This window comes from Cricetulus griseus, assembly GCF_003668045.3.
Source record: "Cricetulus griseus strain 17A/GY chromosome 1 unlocalized genomic scaffold, alternate assembly CriGri-PICRH-1.0 chr1_0, whole genome shotgun sequence".
NCBI lineage: Eukaryota > Metazoa > Chordata > Mammalia > Rodentia > Cricetidae > Cricetulus > Cricetulus griseus.
The window spans coordinates 77488251-77507502 of record NW_023276806.1 but is presented as its reverse complement, the minus strand read 5'-3'; the positions used below and the strand labels follow the sequence as shown (position 1 = coordinate 77507502).

At 34.4% G+C, this 19252-nt stretch overlaps 1 protein-coding gene across 3 annotated transcripts in view; it reads left to right on the top strand.

The window, feature by feature from the left end:
- Nucleotides 1-19252, top strand: part of Fstl5 (follistatin like 5) — a 507741-nt gene that overhangs the window by 183911 nt on the left and 304578 nt on the right. The gene's annotated exons all lie outside the window — the stretch shown is intronic.

Sequence of the window (19252 nt, the reverse complement as noted above, 5' to 3'; positions counted from 1 at the left end):
AGCTATAGTTCTCAAGTGGAGGCTGGCTATTTACATAAAAACTCAAATTTCCGGTGATCTTAGGAACTAAGACAGTGCTCAGTAGCAAAATTACAATTATGAATTAGCAACGAAAGTAATTTTATGGTTTGAGTTTACCACAACACAAGGAACTGTGTTAAAGAGTCACAAAATTAGGAAGGTTGAGAATCACTGATTTAGAGAGAGATTAAGTAAACTTGTAATAGTTTAAGTTGTGAATTTCCACAAGAAGTCCAGAGTTATATTTTGAGGTATGAAACCTGGTGGAAATCAATTGATTACCTCAATTTATGACCTTGAAGATCCTATTAAGCTTCCTCTTTCACTTCCTTGCTATGGTATTTTTGCTCTGCCACATATTACCTGCCATTGACAGAGCACATGGAGTAAAAGCCATATCTAAGCAATTAGAGGAGGAATTTTAAGCCATGAGCCAAGTTGATCTGTCATGTAAAAAATACAAAAGAAGACAAAACATAATTTATTCTGAGACCAAATATGAGTGGCCAGTGGCATAGCAACACAGATTTGCATCACCAAAATTTCAAGTTTCAATGAGTCAGCACTTTCATGAAGTATTATAGTAATAGAATAGATAATCATAAAACACAATTATCCTATCCATTGGTGGTTATAGCAGGTTGACATGTTACAGCAAAATGATGAAAATCTGTTATAAACCTTAGATGCTATCTGACAGCATACTTAGCCCTCGAGTTGATGGAGACTAGATGTATGTTTACATATTCTGAAAATTATATATAATCATTAAAACAGCTCTTAGGTCACATAGAGCAGAGAGTAATAAATGATTATGAGGAGGCTACAGATGCCTTAAGATGATTTCACTCTGGATTTGCAATTTAATCTAAACTCTCAACTTAAGTTCCAATCGGTCAGTCAGCATTTGTAGTCACAGATTCTTCCAAGAATCCTCACTCAAAAATGTCATTCCTCTATATGCAAAGTAGTGCAGCCCATTTGTTACATAGATAGAAAGCCAAAAACAAATAAAACTTGATTCTACCTGCAACACATACCCCATATCTTTGCCTGCTAGTTACTTTTCTATGGGACTCTTGCATCTTATTTGAGATATCAGTTTTTCTAGGAAGGTTTCCCTGATTTTCCAAATTTCAGGTAAGCTGAGGCTGCTGTGGTAAGCATGTGAAAGGAGGCTTCTCTAAGAGATGTGTACGATCCAGTCATTTCTCACTTTTATCACACTAGCTAGGTTCTACTGTTTATTTCACAAATGTTCTGTCCAAGACTTCCCATGGCCATATTTAAGAAGTAGTACCCTTTAAAGAGAAAAGTGAGGCGTGATGAAGAATGTTGGTAAATCAAGTGATATTACTCTTAAATTCAGTTCAAAACTATGCCATTGCTTCAATACCCTTCATACTGTGAGGTTATATCTGACTTTCTATCTATTCAAAACTAAGGTTACCACTCTGACAGAGAAATATGAGAAACCACTTCCAAACGGATATACACAAACACATACACAAATACACAATTCACAAATCAAACAAACGCAAAATCAATAGAGTTGTTTTGTGGTCTTTACAAATCATGTCTGGGAGGCCAGCTCAGACTGATCCAGACCCCTCAACATGGATGTCAATGAGGAGGCCTTGGCACTCTATGGGGCCACTGGAATTGGATCAGTATTCATCCCTGGTGTAAGAAGGGACTTTTAGAGCCCATTCCACATGGAGGGATGCTCTCTCAGCCTGAACACATAGGGGAGGGCCTAGGCCCTGCCCAGGATGATATGACAGACTTTGAGAAACCCCCATGGAGGGCCTTACCCTCTTTGGGGAGCAGAGGGGAGATGAGGTGGGGGCTGGCGGGGAGTTGGGAGAGAGGAGGGAGGGAGAAAATGGACTGAAAAATGAAGCAAGCTTGTTTCTAATTTGAACTAATAAAAATTTAAAAAATCACTATAGCAATAATTATTTTGAGGACCAATTACTCAGATTTAAACCTACAGTTTGTTTTACAAAAGACAACAATATCATCAACATATAGAGTGGGAGGAGAAAATGGAGGTATCTTCTTCTTTTTAATTTATTCATTCTCTAATATTTATAGATATGAATAAAACATAACCACATGCTTAGTTATCTTTTCTTCATGGATCAGTGGTTCAATTTGTTAAATAAACAAAATTATATAGAAATTATTTTATACATTTAAACTTATTTTTAGACAGCTATAAACCTTTTCAAGTTCTAATTTGCAAATAATCTTTTTAGTAACATAACCTTCCGCTTAAAATTTTGGAGTTTTGCCCTCCATCAAAACCTTGTGGTCATGTAAACCATTAACTCTCATGGCTGTCTTCCAGTTAAGACTGTCTATCACCCAAATGATTCATCTAGAGTTGTACCCTGACTTTTATCTAGTTAATGGCATAAATTGGATTTTTGCCATGTTTAGGACCTCAAACCCAGTTGCATATCAGTGTCAGACTTTAAAATTTGATTAATCTTCTCACTTATATGAGATAAAGCTTCTCTTGCTTTCTTTCTTATAGTTCAATAGAATTAAACATAAATCTACATATTAATTATAAATTTAAATTAGATGTTTCTCATTTAGAGTGTACCTACATATATCTCATCATTGTTCATGCATAAAGTTTATTTACATACAATGGAAATTTAAGCCAAAAGGCATTTCAAAAATCTATATAAGACTTTGCAGAAAAGCAAAAACTATAGGAAAATACAACTTTAATTATTTTTGAATATATAATTATTTAGCATGTATTTCAAGATTTTTTTCTTTAAAAAATGTACAGAGTAACCTGAAGGGATATAATGAAGAAGTTATTCTAAAATTCTAGCACTTTCAGAATTCTCTTATGATACCATTCATTATCAAATGCTCTCATTTTCATAATACTGTATAGTATAGTAGTAAGTACCCCAGGCTGTGTGGTAATGAATGCTCTAGAGGTTTATAATTGGGATGAATGAATAGGTTAGCAAAAGTGCAACATTATCTAAATACTTTTTAAATGAATCTTTCATAGAAAATGTCTCTTGCTTATAAATTTGTTAATTTTCTAAATAACTAAATATCACATAAGAAGTACCTAACCAAATGAAAACCTGGCTCAATTAAATGTGTTCCAATTTCAAGAAGAGTGAATTTTATTTCATTTATGCTTTTTTTCACAGTGAATTTTAGATTATATTGCTTAAATTGTTTCTGTGCTCTTTGACTATCAACAGAGTGTGATCTGCATTATATCACCACATTCCATGGGGCAACCAGAAAAATAATAGAGGGAGAGACAAAAAAGCAATAGTGACTCAATGCATGTCTCTTGTTTGTCAGTCCATCAACTATTTCACAGACTTTGTTTGGATAAGCTTGTTCTAGAAGTGCACATGCTGGAGGCCTGATCCCCAGGAAAGCACTAAGTGAACGTGAAGGTGATGAAGCTTAGATGTAAGGCCATGGGCCAGTGAGTCCTAATTCCTGATCTGGATTATATAACCTCTCCTGAAGACCATGTCTTTTTCATTTCAAGATGTTATTAGTTTGTCATAACACATGCTTTTCCCATGATGTGCTAAAAGCAAATGGGCAGCTCAGTTTTGACAGAAATGTCTAGAAACATGAGCCAAAACAATTTTTGTACTTATAAGTTGCTTGCTCCTAGAATATCATAACATGACCATGACTAAGACACACATCAATGCCTGCAAATGTTTATACTGGCATACATGGAAATAGTGTTAATAAGGTGGCAAACTATTGACTGAATTCTTCATCTAGTCACACATTTCAATTCAAATGTTTTTTTCCCCTGTGAGGATGTTCTGTGTGTTTCTTTCTTTTGCAATTAATAATTTTTCCTTTGTTAGTTGTTGAATTCTGGGGCTCATGCATACTAAGAAAGTGCATCCCTGTTAAAAACACCACAGCTTATATTTCTACCTGTTTCTGTTGCACATGATCAACTGCAGTGATTATTATGGGTTAATGACTAAAATTTAAAATAATTTTTAAGATTTTCAACTCTAACTTAGAATTTTGAGTGAAAACACTGAACTTGAATTCAGACATATGCAACTTCATTTTGAAAATATTGAACGTATTTCACAGGAAATGTTCAAAAATAAGGAAGGCATTTTTATATTGAACACAGAAAAATACATCCTGGACTATGAGCAAAGTTGCTGAGCTTCAGGCAGTTACCTGCTATACTGATGTTGTAACTAGAAAAAGTTGGCAAGATTTGTAGACACATGATTCTCCTTTAGCTGACTCATAAGAGCTTCATGCCATTACCTAGCAATACCTGCTTTCAATTCATAAACTGAAATAACTTTTATGCTCTGTTTCTGAGAAAGGTTCTTGATTACCTGATTCAAATATTGCATAGCATATATATACAACAAAGCATCACATAGTATCTCATTAGTTTGTACAACTTTATGTTGCCATATACTAGCTAAAATACATTTAAATTAAAATGTATAAATGATAAAGCAGCTGTGATTATTGAGTATGAGACTCCTTACATAGAGGCACTTTGATAATCTCAGATGGCTGATTTTGTTTGCTCTATTCATTAAAGTAAGTGCCAAGTAAGATATCTATTTGAATCTTAAGTTATTTTGTAAAAGCTACATGTGATGAAGGTAAGCAGGGCTAGTGACAGTTATGGAGTTAGTATGCCATTAAGAAGCACGATGGAAAAGGGGACAATTTCATGCAACCTGAAAATAAGTTATTTATATCAATCAATTGAATAACGTTTTTCTTACTGAATGTTAAATGGATAGAGCTGTTTAACTAAGTGTTTTTGATTCTACTTAAATCAAACCCTTAATGGCAGTCTCCAAAGAGCTAAAGTTTATGGAATGAGATGAAAGTGTGATGGGTATGTACTATTACACTCTTCCCAAGTTTCCTGTTTTCTAGCCTTTTCAAGCTGTTGTCCTGTGACCTCGTAAGAAATAATTCTTTTTTGAGTAGTATGTTCTTAAAACAGGAAAAAAAGAGGTTCTGTTGACATTACACAAAATTAGATATTTATTAGTTGTCAGTGACCTCACCTAGATCAATATTCACTACTGGTTCAAGTGAAATGTATGAACATATTGGAGTATCTTTTGATGTAAATTAAAATTATTTATGTAAATGAACATTAGTTTTAAGAACAACCATATCAACACATAACTAGAAAAGAGTAGAAAGGATGATGGCTGCCTACCACAGCTCTTCAATATCCTAGAAGAGTTAACTATTTTGTGAAATGATAACTGTTATGAAAATGAAAATGCAATAGAGAGGAAGAAAATATAGATTAGACATATATGCTCAAGAAGTATTTTAATTTAATTCTTCGTACATTCAAATGATAAATGTCATAGATGTAATATTCTTATATGTTGTTATGATAACTCTTTCTGCCAAAAGCCGCCTGAGCCCCACTGCCAGGTGTGAGCTTTACGCCAGCTGCCCGCCCGAGTCTGCTGCTGCGCTGGCTGGCTAGGTTGCTCTGTAAGTAAGGCTTTTCCCTATTAAATACCCTTATATTTCTACTTGGCTCCGTATTGGTAATTTCCCACTATAATATGTCATTTATCATTTTTACCTTTTAGGAACACGGAATTTAGTTTGGATTTACAAATAATATTTATTGAGTTTAATGTTTTCTTTTTTACTTTAAATTAATACTCAGGATAATCATGCACACAGGACATAAAAGTAGACAAGGAAGAAAAAAATATGTTGTTAAAAGATGCATCCAAAGCTATCTGAGTGTGTGGAGTTGCTGAACAATCCTCCATGTCAGGAATTGGTTGGAGATTTGTGAGTTCCAAGTACTAGGTCAGCAGTGATTTGAGAAAATCCTGAATTAAAGAGAAACAATTTCAGATAAGACAGTGATCAGCTTAAAGCCCATTACTACTGGCTTAGTTTTTATAAGAGGAAAAAAATTACAGATGATCCACAGCCAGTGGCTGAAAACATTCAGCCAGTAGCTGAAAGAAGAGAGATGGATAAGAAAGACCTTAACACAATTAAAATTGATTTCATAAAACACATCAAATATCAGAACTATATTTTGAACGTTTGGGAGGGCAGTGACTATTTCTGCTTCAATCAAGCTGATGAAATGAAAATTTTAAATGATCAGATGAAAGAGGTGACCTAGTCAGGAAGTTAAATCTGTCACCTTCAGGCTTGATATTAAACCCATAATTACTTGCAAGCACAGTTACTAACATTTTATGGTTAAGGTTATCTACCAGTTAAGATGTTGTTATACTTAGAAACAGAGAGGGAATTGTACCAGAGAAGCAAATAAAATAGAAAGAAAAGCTTTTTTGATTGTAGTTTTTCAATAGCCATTCATTACTATTCATAAATTTTACCTCTTGGACCTATAATGTAAACAGACTGCCACCAAGCACATGAAAGCAAAGATGGTTTTCCCTCCTAAAGCAAAAGTAAAACAGTCCCATTTGCTCCCCTGTGAGCAGACAGTTACAGCCTGAACTCCTTTCTCAATGGAGTATTTAGAAAAGTATGACAATGTTGACTGCCAGAAGAAATCAAACAAACAACAAGAAATAATACTGTAGCAAATATTAGAACACGAAAATTCAGAATCAGATTAAAATGCAATTTATAAAACTTAAAAATGAGAAAAATGTTTATATGCCCAATTGATACTCATTCATTTTTAGTGTATTATATAGTGACACAGGTCATTACTATAGGATTCTATTAAAAACAGTCTATTTCTAAGACATTCTGTGGGAACTTTAGTCACTCTCTCTTGGTCTCATGGTTCAAAAGTGCATACTTGTTTTGCTCAACTTTACTAAATAGGATAAATAGGATGTTTTGAAAAGAAGAACAGCACACATGTTAACTCCATGAAAACAGAATGTTTTGAAGTGGTTTAATTGTTCCTTGAACCTGAGGTACCATCAGATAAAGAAGTCTCTAACATTGTTGCCTACTTCTTAGACAGATATAAGCACTGAGGACAATGAACATGGGGTGGCAATAGTCACTGACAGCCCTCCTGTGCACAACTCCTTGTCTCCTCTCTTTCTTTTTCCTTTAATCCTCACACTCCATTTCAGGTGCTGTTTGACAGGTCAGCTTGTTTCAACAATACTCTTGAATCCTATATTCAAAAGTTCATTGGTAACAATAGTTGTATCTAATTTGATCTCTCTCCAAAACAGAAGGTTAAAAAGATAATATGCATATGTATATTCCTCATACTGTGTTGCCTTGCCCAGCCTTAATACAAGGCAACTTGATATGCTATGTTTTGTCAATATCCATGGGAAGCCTGCCCTTTTCTAAAGAAATGAAGTAGTAAGAATAGATTGGGGAGCAGAGGAGAGTTGGAAGGGACTTGGAGGAGAGGAAGGTGGGGAGTCTGTGGTTGGTATATAAAATAAATGTTATGAAAAAATATAATTAACAATATCTCTGAGTATTTTAATATCAAGTTGTTAATGTTGTACATGAATGATTTATAGACTAATTTTTTGTTTTAAGAAGTTGTTGAATTGGTTGATATTTTTAAAGATTTATTTAATTTGTTTTACATATGAGTGTCTTGCATTGTGTCTTTACACTATATGTACGACATGCCCACAGAAGCCAGAAGAGAGCATTGATCACCTGGAATTAGAGTAACTAATTGTAGCCACTACCTTGTTTCTGAAAATCATACCTCAGGGTTTACAAGAACAGCCAGTGCTCTTAACTGCTAAGTGATTTCCATACCCCGCCCCATGAAAGGTTTTTTTTGTTTGTTTTATTATTTAGTTATTCTACAAACTTTTGTTCCACAGGTTTTTAGGCTAAAAGTTTTTAAATTTATGCATACTAAAACTTATCTTCTCCACCCTTCTCACAACAAATTTTATTAGGGATGATCTGGCCACCTCTGGCCACCTTGTCCTCAGAAAGCCTCCTACAATTCAGTCCATGTGGCAGGATGAAAGTCTCATATTCACATTGTCTCTGGAAACACCCTCAGAGAGACACCCAGATCCATGGCACTGTACTGAGCAAAGTTAATCTCAGTTGTCAACCTATGAGGTTTAAGAATAATTCCCATGACTCTATATATCAGTCATTAAAATAGAAATGCATTAATAGAAAAACATTAATCTAATATACAGTAACAATTGCCAAAAGAAAAATGTAAAAGCACCTAAAACACACACACAAATATAAGCTAATTATTGAAAAAAATTTAAAGTAAAAAAAAAAAAGAAAAAAAAAGTAAAATTTTCTTAGATCAACTGAAAAGTGATAATAGGAACTAAAGGTGGGGAAAAACCATTTGAAAGTGTCAGTTTGTCTGCTTGTACTAGCCAAGCTTGGTGAAGTAAGATTTCACAGTTTCAGTTATGTTTGCAAAGGTTTGTGTGAAAACAAGTGGCTGGTGGGATTGATTCCTGATTTCAAAATAGAAATGAATTCATTTCTTTAAGGTGCCAAGAAAATTGATTGTCTTAATCTTAGTAGTAGGTAGGATAAGAAGACAATATTCCTATGGATAGTAATTACAGTCATTCTTCAGGGATTTGAGCTCTAACTCATGTTATATGAACTCTGTGAAACAATCTGCAGTGCATTTATTTCAAAGAGGGATTTTCATAAAAGCATCTCCTGGGCATTAGGGTCTAGCAAGGAACAAAAACACATTCTTTATCAACACACTGTCATGTTAGAATCTGATAATCCTACTAAAACAGAATCTTATTAAATACAAATCCAAGAAAACAAGTCATTTTTCACATAGAGAATCAAAGTGAGGAGATATGGATTAAGAGACAAAGTAGTCACACCAATGGTTAGCCAATGTAAGAGCTTAATATCACACATGTATTGGAAAGAATAAAAGCCTGTAAAATGAATCAAGCAGATTTAAAATTTTACCAGTTACCAGAACACACTTACATATTGATTTAGTAGTGAAACAAGGTTCCCCCACTATGACTATTTCTCTGTAACATGCCAATGTGACTGAAATACACAATCAGAATGCATTAATTTAATTATATATTTAAAACTATAAGAAATATTGGGGAATTTATGTGATACATTATTCACAATTTAAAAATTTCAGGAATTCCACCTCTGGTGGAATCTAGGATGAAGGGATGGGTAAAGACATGAGCTTCATGATTCATCTTGAAGAGGCAATGCCAATTATTTAAACTCTATTATATTGTGCTCTTATGATTATCACTATAAGTTCAGAAAATCATGATATTTTCAAGTCTCATTGTGTATTACTTATACTACAAAACTTGTTAGATACTCAAATGATATTTTTATGTTTTTGTCAACTAGAAAAAATATAAATGTGATGCTAATTAGAAGTCTATGATAGTAGAGAAACATTGTATAATATAAGCATAGTTATAATTAATTTAAAAATGCAATTATTGGCTTGAAATACATTTGTGCATTATTCAGGCATTTTGCATAAACAAGCCTTTTTTATCTTTTTCATGACTGTCATTCTGTTCGGCTTTTACATTCTGTGGAAATTTTACCCATTTTGTTCACTTGATTGAGATCCAGTTGTGTCAAATACTTCTTAAACAGAGCATTATTGGAAATTAAAGGCAGAAAATAATTTAATATTTATTTAACGTCTGTAATATACTTAATACTAATCTGCTTTACATAATTAGATTTTAATAAGATATTGGATGAGCATTATCAACCTTCTTTATACCAGCAATTGTTTAAAAAGTCAAATGACTATTTATTCATTAAGAGATTGTTGAGTGTCAAATATATTGCAGTTATCTCCTTAGTCTGGATTGCTAAACAGAAAATACATTATTGTGTTAATGAAGGTTACCATGACATAATATAAAATGGAGTCATGATTAGAATTTTATATTGAAATCTCATTATAGCATGACAGTGTCTCTTTTTCTTTATTTCAAATTTATACAGACACATTGTGAAAATAGGTGTTTAGATGGTATACCTATATTATGGAACTACTAAGCTTTAGTAATTTTGATAGAAAGAAGAACACTCTGAAGCAGTTTTCATTTTTGTAGAAAGACTGACATAAAAATCACAGCAAAAATTGAAAAATACCATTTTTCTTCCACCTAAATTATGCAGTAGGTGCTCAGTACTCTGCAGATGTTTTTTATTGTGATTTTAATGTGTTATTTGTGAAAAATGGCTCACAGAAACATAAATGTGTAAGCTAAATCCAGGACACACTGTATCACCTTTCACAATGACATCTTCTCTAAGAGATATCCTATGCAATTTTCATTTTCAGTGGTAGAATATAAACAGAAAATAATAACAAAAAGAGAAAGAAAAAGAAACAGAGGAGAGAGCTTGGGGAAACAGGTAAAGATAGATAGATAGATAGATAGATAGATAGATAGATAGATATAGATAGATAGATAGATAGATAGATAGATAGATAGATAGTACGTAGATAGATGATGGACAGATGAATACATAGATACTTTGTGAACCTTTAAGCTAAAGTTCTGTTCTCTTGAGCAATGTATAAGAAACAACAATGTATAGAAGACTGCAGTGTGGTGGTGTTTTACAACTACCACAGTGAGTGCCTCTGATGCTCATGAATGACTCCTAGAAAGTTTGTTAGCATCAGCAGACATTTAGGGTGTGGCAATTTTTTGTTGTTGTTATGGAGAGTTTCCTCCACTCATTCTAGATCATAATTTTCATTCGTGACCACAGCTATTAGACAGCAGTAATGTTCCAAAGATGTATCAGCTGAAATGTTTTTCAAAATTAGTACATATTACTCAGATGGCATTCTCAATATAGTTTGAAAACCACTGCCAATACCATAGTCTCTATGCAGAAATGGGAAAGGTTGCTATGGGAGTAGGGAAGCCATCATCAAAACTATGCTACTAATCCAAATTTGTTGATAAAGCTGCAAACTCAGATTGATTAAAAGTTTGATTGTCATCATAGGACTTGTAATGTAAACTAGTGTGCTTACAGCTTTGAAATATGTTTCCTCCTTATTAGTATCATGATCCACTAAATATCCTTTCTATTTCATTATTTGTTTTAAATTTTACTGTATAAATTAATTGTACATGCTGTGTTGCAAACGGCCGTTTTGTATAAGTGCATATTCTACACTGAGTAAATCCTATCGAACATCCATATCCTCCACTCTTCCCACTCCACTTGGCCCCCTTTGTTTATTTATATGGCCTTGCTCTTACTTTAATGTCTCATCTACATACATAATTTCATGCATCTGCATAAAATCTGGTAGCCACATATGATACAAGAAAACATATAACACTGTCTTTCAGATCCTAGCTTAGTTTACTTAAAATGATTATCTCCAGTTGCAAATATTAACTAACAAAAGTCACTTCATTGTTATATACTCTTTAAAAGTTTCCATTTTGTATCTACATTATGCTATCTTCAGGCATTTCTATTTTGAGAAGTAGGTTGCTTCCACAACATAAATGCTATGTATTGTCATGGAATCAACAGTGCTGTAGGACTGGGATATCTGACTTGGAGACCTTTGGATACATACCCTGGAGTGGTATATCCTGGTCATATTGCGTTAGATGTTGATTTAGATTAGTGAGAACACTTCAAATTGATTTCCCTAGAGGCTAGACTTGTCTATTTTTCCCACGGCAATATCTAAATGATCACATTTTCAACAGGGTTTGCTGTTACTTTTTTACTTTCAATGATTAAATTTGTTCTTGGACAATTTCATAATCTTCATGTAGTTTAACCTCACCATCAATCCTCCCATTCTTCAGCCCCACTGGTATTATTATAGCCTCCTTGCTGCTTATCCTCCCTTTCATATATCTGTGCCTCTTGGCTTTTCATTTACTGATTTTAACTAGAGCCATCTGTGTGGCCATGGGTATGGGATAGAGGTAAGATGAAATCTCAGTGTCTTTTCAGTTAGTGCTTATCTGATAACTAGTGAGGTTGAGCATTTGTCCATTTGTTTACTGGCCATTTATATTCCATCTTTTGAGTACTGACTCTGTTTTATTAGCTCATTTTTTGTTTGTTTGTTTAGTTTTCTTTTTTTAATTTTTTGTGTATTCCAGGCATCAATCCCATCAGATATAAAGATTGAAAGGATTTTATTCCATTTTGTGGGCTCTTTCTTCACTTTATGAATTGTTTCGCTTGCTGTGCACAAGTTTTACAATTTCATTGGGAAGAGCTACAAGTGTTTTCTTGGGATGAGCTACAAGTGTTAAATGTTGGGCCTTCTAACCATCGTGATGATGCTCTCATGTATTGCATCCCCACCAGAGTTTCTCCTCCCTCCTTTCTCTCAGTCCTCCCTCCCATCTCTTCACCCCATCTACTCCTACTCCTGTGGTTTCTCTTCAGAAAAGGGCTGGCCTACATGGATAGAACCAGAGACCAGACACATCAAGTTGAAGTAAGACTAAGCACCTTGCCTAGTATTAAGGCTGGGCAAGGCAACTCAGTATTAAGAATAGAGCTCCAAAAACCAGCAAAAGAGTTGGAGACAGACCCTGCTACCACTGTGAGTCCTACAGGAAAACCAAGCTACACACTGTCACATATGTGCAGAGGGCCATGTCAGTCCCACAGAGGTTCCCTTGTTGTCAGTTTAGTCTCTGTGAGCCCCTATGAGCCTGGGATGCTGTATTTTTAAGAGAAGACCCATTACTACTTGGATAATTCAAGAAGAAATAACCTTGGCAGTATCACCCATAGCCACAGATCCAGTCTTCCATTTGGCAATGAGGTGTGATCTAACAGAAATGCAGGTCTCTGAGGTCTGAATGCAATCCCAAGGCTACATTACAAAGTGATATCTCCCCACAAGGGGCTGTTGCCCAGCATGAAGAGAAAGACAATAGCTGATGTTCAAACAAACCTGAAAGAAAAACAATCCTTTTTCTTAACATTAATTTGGAAACAATTTAAATTATAATGAGGGTAGTGCATTAATATTGTTAGTAGCATTAAATTATAGTAGGAAGGGTTCTTAAGCATAAAATTTGAAGATTAGATGCTTGGTATATAAAATCATTATGCCAACGATGAAGCCTAGTTGAACTCATGAAAGTGGTGGGTGGGTTGATTTTGCATTTTTTGTTTTGTTTTACTTCTTTTTGTTTGCTTGTTTTTTTATTTGTTTGTTGCTCTGTTTTCTTTTCCTTTTGGATCATAGTGAGTTTTCTAGGTGCACCGTTGACACAAAAAACTTTAAGACCCTGAGGCAAAGAATATACCAGAAAATCAACTGAAAGTTTATGAAGTATACTAGAGGCCTCTGAACAAAAAGGGACTGCTCAGAGTACAATCAAGAAAGAGACTTCAAAAAATTTTTCACACGAAAAAATAGGGTTATCTTTACAATAACTTAATAATAACAAAAAATAATGCTCATGAAATAATTAACAAATGCTTAAAATACAGTAGTTCCAACATAATTACATTAGCAGATGTTGGCTGAAAATGTTAACTTTATTTTCATGTTAATGAATTATTTCAATCATGCATGATTCTGATGGGGGATACACCTCACTGTGAGTCAAAAGGCAAATATCAAAAAGGATTTTCCTGTCTTAAGAGATATGTTTATATATTGCAATGATATCAGGAATTCAGTATATGCCAAGTTACTAGTTAAAATAAAGATATCTCTTTGCAAACTGGTGGAAATTCTACTAATATTCCACTAATATTCAGTGGTCGATATGTGTTAAAAATCTCAACAACAGATACTTTTCTGATTCGAGGACATTCAGTTTAAATACTAGATGACTCTTTAAGATTACAGAGACATAAAAGTATTAAAGAAAAGTCAGCAATTTAATTTAGTGTCATTATGTAGAACTGAACTTGAAGCTGAGATTATATGATAAACATGAAATAAGAAAGATTATTATGATTATGTGCTATGGTAAATTTATCAAATTTAAAGTGCTACAAATATTGTACAGTTTATTTATTAAGACACTCTGTTTCATTTTGGAATGTTTTTAAACAGAGGAGGGAAACAATGACTTATCTTCTGGTATTTGTTTTAAAGGACTATGTTAAACTCAAAACTGCTTATTTGTAACCATTTAAATAAGCTGTATTATACATGTTTGTAGTTATGAAAGCAAACCTGGAAGATGCCTTGGTAAAATTATAGATGTAGTTTGAAACAAGTCTATTGTATATTGAAAACATCTTTTTTGATAACACATAAGAATAAACTTCAAATTACAAAACCATTACATATTGAATAAAATTTGGTCACTTGTTTTTGAATGCTTGCTAACAACTGTCAATTTGTAGCTACATTATCTTAACGAGGTATTCCTATTCTACTAGAGGACTCCTTCATTTCACATCTTGAAGACCCATAACTTTATTACAGAAGACAATTTTTAATGTGACCCATTCATTTCCTACCCATACCATTTTCTTAACAGATGCCCAGATGTGAGTAATCCTTATGCTTGTGGAGTAAGTTGTACTGCTCCCACATCAGCCCCAAGACTGGTCAGTGAAAAGCAGACCAACAGAACACGTAATAAAGCATTAAATATGCTCTGTCCAAAGTACAGTTACCTTACTCTAAAATTAGTTTCTGAAGAATTTAGGATGAGAGATTAACACTGCTTTGTTTGGGAACATATCTGTATCCTCACCTCTATATAGAGATGAAGAGATGCATGTATTCTTGCTCATAAATACACACACACACACACACACACACACACACACACACAGAGAGAGAGAGAGAGAGAGAGAGAGAGAGAGAGAGAGAGAGAGGAGACAGAGACAGAGACAGCGACAGAGACACAGAGAGACAGAGACAGAGACAGAGAGACAGAGACAGAGAGAGATGTTTAACAAAGGATTCAATTTTTCTTTTTGTCCCTTTTTTGTTAGAAAGAATATTATTTTACATGTCAATCCCAGGTCCCTCTCCCTCACCTCCTCACCTGCTCCCTCAACTAACACCCTACCTATCCCATACCCTTTCTGCTCCCAAAGGAGTGTGAGGCCTTAGATAGCGGGTCTACAATGTCTGTCATATTCTTTGGGATAGGGCCTAGGCCAACCCCCTTGTGTCTAGGCTCAGGGAGTACCCCTCCATGTGGGAAGGGAGTCCACAGTCCATTCCTATGCTAGGGATAAGTACTGATCCACTACAAGAGGCTCCATAGATTTCCAAGGTCTCCTCACTGACACCCACATTCAGGGGTTCTGGATCAGTCCCATGCTGGTTTCCCAACTATGAGTCTGGGGACCAAGATCTCTCTCTTGTTCAGGTCAGCTGTTTCTGTGGGTTTCACCAGCCTAGTATGGACCCCTTTGCTCATCAGTCCTCCTTCTCTGCAACTGGATTCCTGGAGAGATGACTCAGCTGCTAAAGGCTAGGCTCATAACCAAAACTATAGGAGTTTGGATCCAATTTTTCTAAAGTCTGAATTCTTTTTTCCAAGAAGAGTCAGGCCTGACCCTAATTAGCTTCTAAGATAAGGAAGGATCAGGCAGGGGATATGGCTTAGACTGGGTTCTTTTTCTTTGGCATATTTAACCTTCCCATTTCAATCAAGCATCTTGAAAACAAAAATTTCCACTTGTCCTCCACAGTTGCAGTTTATGCATTTGTCCTTTGTTGTAGTTTGTGGGATTCATAGTTGGTAAAACTGATGATTCTCTTCTGGTAGCATGCACAGCACCTTCCAGCACTCTGAAACTAGTCAGTAGAGGTAAAGTTTCCAGGTCTGTGCCATCTTCATACCTCTCTGTTCAATGATGCACGTATGTATCGAGAGGGTCTGGTATTCTTTATTTCCATATGTTAAATTTACAAATAAGAAAAAGATCTATTATATTTATATTGCACACATAAGGAGACATGAAAACAAAAATAACTTCCCATTTCTATCAGTTTTTACGTGATGAGGGGACTTTCTTTTGTGGTCCCCTCTCTTTGGTGTTTTGTAGGCTTCTTGTACTTTCATTGGTATGTCTTTCTTTAGGTTGGGAAAGTTTTCTTGTATGATTTTGTGGAATAAGTTTTCTGTACCTTTAAGCTGTATTTTTCACCTTCTTCTATATCTATTATTCTTAGGTTTGTCCTTTTTATGGTGTCCCATATTTCCTGGATATATTGTGTTAGGGATTTGTTGTACTTAAAATGAATCTATTTCTCCTAGTGTAGCTCCAATGCCTGAGATTTTGTCTTCCATCTTTTGATTTCTGTTGGTTATGCTTGCTTCTGTAGTTTCTGATTGTTTACCCATCCTTTTTAATTCTAGCATTCCCTCAGACTGTGTTTATTTTTTATTGCCTCTATTTCAGTTTTCAAACATTGCACTGTTTGAATTGTTTCTTGAAATTTTTGGTTTGTCTTCTCTTCCATTTCTTAAAGGATTTTCTCATTTCCTCTTTTAGGCTCTCCATCATCTTCATGAAATTGTTTTTAATGTCATTCTCTTCTGCTTCATCTGTGTTGGGATGTTCAGGTCTTGTTGGCATAGAGTCCCTAGACTTTGATGGTGTCATATTGGTTTTTCTCTCTTCAGGTGGGTGGGAGTGGGACTAGCACAGCAATGTCAGCAGACTCATATTTGCTTGGTCCACAGACTACAGTCCAGGAGATCCCAGAGTGGGCAAGCAGAAGTAGGGCCTGAGACAGGGACCCAAGTTCAACTTTCCCCTGAGTGGGGGCAGGCATAGCCAAGTGATATCAGCAGACTTGGGTTTGCTTGGTACACTGGGTGCAAGTTGAACTTCCTGCAGTCCCCAGGCCAGGAAATCCAAACGTGCCAGATATTTTCTCCATTAAATTTTCTGCTGATCCTAATAACTCATAGTTATTTAACATGACCTTTACATTAAAATAAAAACAAAGAATCCTCAGGGGCAGAGATGCTAATGCATTCTTGCTCTATCACTATTTTCAAATAATTTGAGTGAATGCTATTTTATTTAATTTTATAATTTACTTTAACTGTATTAGCTAGGTTTGTGAATTCTTTATGAAGAGTCTGTGGAATGATTGCTCTCTAAACATCTCATGAAATGCTGTGCATTTTGTTATGCAACTTTGAAACAAAAAAACCTTTATTTGCAGTGTTTGTAGTACTATCAAATCAGAACCTTCTCTTTGAAGCTAAGAGAATCTTAAGGCAAGAAATTTGGTGCATTTTCCTTTAGCCCTCATCAAATAATACAGAATCTAGGACTTTACTCACAAATTATTGAAAATATCTACTGAGATAAATTTTAGTAAATATTGTATTATTAATCAAGTCTTTAGATAGGCTCACATAAGCTTGCAACATTAAAGAGCAATAAATCCTACTCTAGCTACACTTTTCCCCTTTACTCTTAAATGTTGCTCATCCCTTATGAATTCACAAGTTACAACATGAAGAGCAACATTATCTCCAGAGTTACTACACAGCAGTTCTATTTATAAATCCATCCCCACTGAAAAATATTCCTCAATATATTAAAAATACAAAGTAACATTGTGAATGGATGAGCAAGATTTTCTGTTCAGTATAACCGAAGACCTTAGGTACCCAGAAAAATAATTTTATTTGCAAAAATGTAACATAACTAACCTAATATAAAAGCCTTATTTGTTTCATTATATCAATGCCAAAGTCCACAGATTCTGGTATTTTCTTAAATAAATTCACAATGTCTTGATTTTTTCTTTGAATTTGGATTACAAATATTTTATTGAGAATTCTTGCATCTATGGTCATGAGGGATATTGATCTATAATTGTCTTTTTTTTTTTTGGTTGGGTCTTTATATGTTTTTGAAGCTAGGGTACTTTGATAACAAGAATTAAGAAATATACCTGCAGTTTCTATTTAGCAGAATAATTTGGGGAATATCAGTGTTAATTCTTCTTTGAAAGTCTGGTAGAATTCGGTGATGAATGATCTGATCATGGGCTCTTTTTTTTTGGAAGACTTTATTTGACTCCTTTATTTTATTACAGGTTATGGATCTATTTAGGCTGCATATTGGATCTTGGTTTCTCTGCATTTCTTTTAGGTTTCCCAGTTTGGCAGTATCTTCTGTTTTTATAAAAATTTCCAAAATTTTCAAATAGTGTCATGGTGGTCTTTATACAGATGTGTAAAGCATGTCTTTATAAAGATGTGATAATTTTGCCTTTTATTATGATAAATCTAAATATTTGTTCTTTCCTTGAGACTAAAATTGCACAACTGTGCTTATTCCCAGCCAGGGATGCATATTCACAGGGAACTAGCAAAATGCCTTTGAGATTTAGTCTATATGATTTAAAGACATATTGCAGCTACTTATACAAAGGCAGGTGGCAAATTGTGAATCCCAGGCTGTATCCATTATGTTCATTTACTTTATCATTTAGATAGCACAGATGTTAACCATATAACAACAAGGTAGCTTTATTGTCATCACCTGCTGTTAAGGTCTTTCTTTGCCCAGTAGTCAAACGGATTCCTGTTTTTTTCTTCATTTACAAGGTCTTTGTTATTTGATGGTATAAAACAGATGAGGAATTGTTTTCATTCATGAGAAGCACTTAAAATAGAAAATTTGAAGAAAATCAGAATTAATGTAAATTGTGTCATAGTCAATTGTCGTGCATTTTTCATAGTGTTTTTTTGTGCTGATTTTGTGCTTAAAATTTATTTTTTCCATTGTTGATTCTTTGATTTGCCATTGTTATGGCATGATTCCTCTTATTCACTGAGAATCTTTAAAATAAATTGCTTAATTTTTGTTCTGTGTTTCCTCACCACACAATGAAAACTTTTAATATTTCTGCAGATTTGCTCCTCAATAGTATTATTTTGTGAGATTATACCTTTAAAGATAAAAATATCCATGAGTACATACCCATAGGCATCTGTCCACATGCCTCAAATGTAGGGGTGCCATAAGAAACTTTCCATCAATGTACTAACTAAAAGATTTATCATCTGGAAATAATCTAAATCCACAAGTAATTGCCATCAGGAAAGAGACCCGCACTCTCTTTCTGCCACTCATTATCCATTACTGTTACTCTGTTGGCTACTTATCTGTTTCCTTAGAAAATAAATATTTCTAAATTGGTTTAAGTAATCATGATTGACAGCTACTAACTGCTGAATCCTATTTGTCCTGGTTCTAGCCTGTGACTTGATCCAAAACA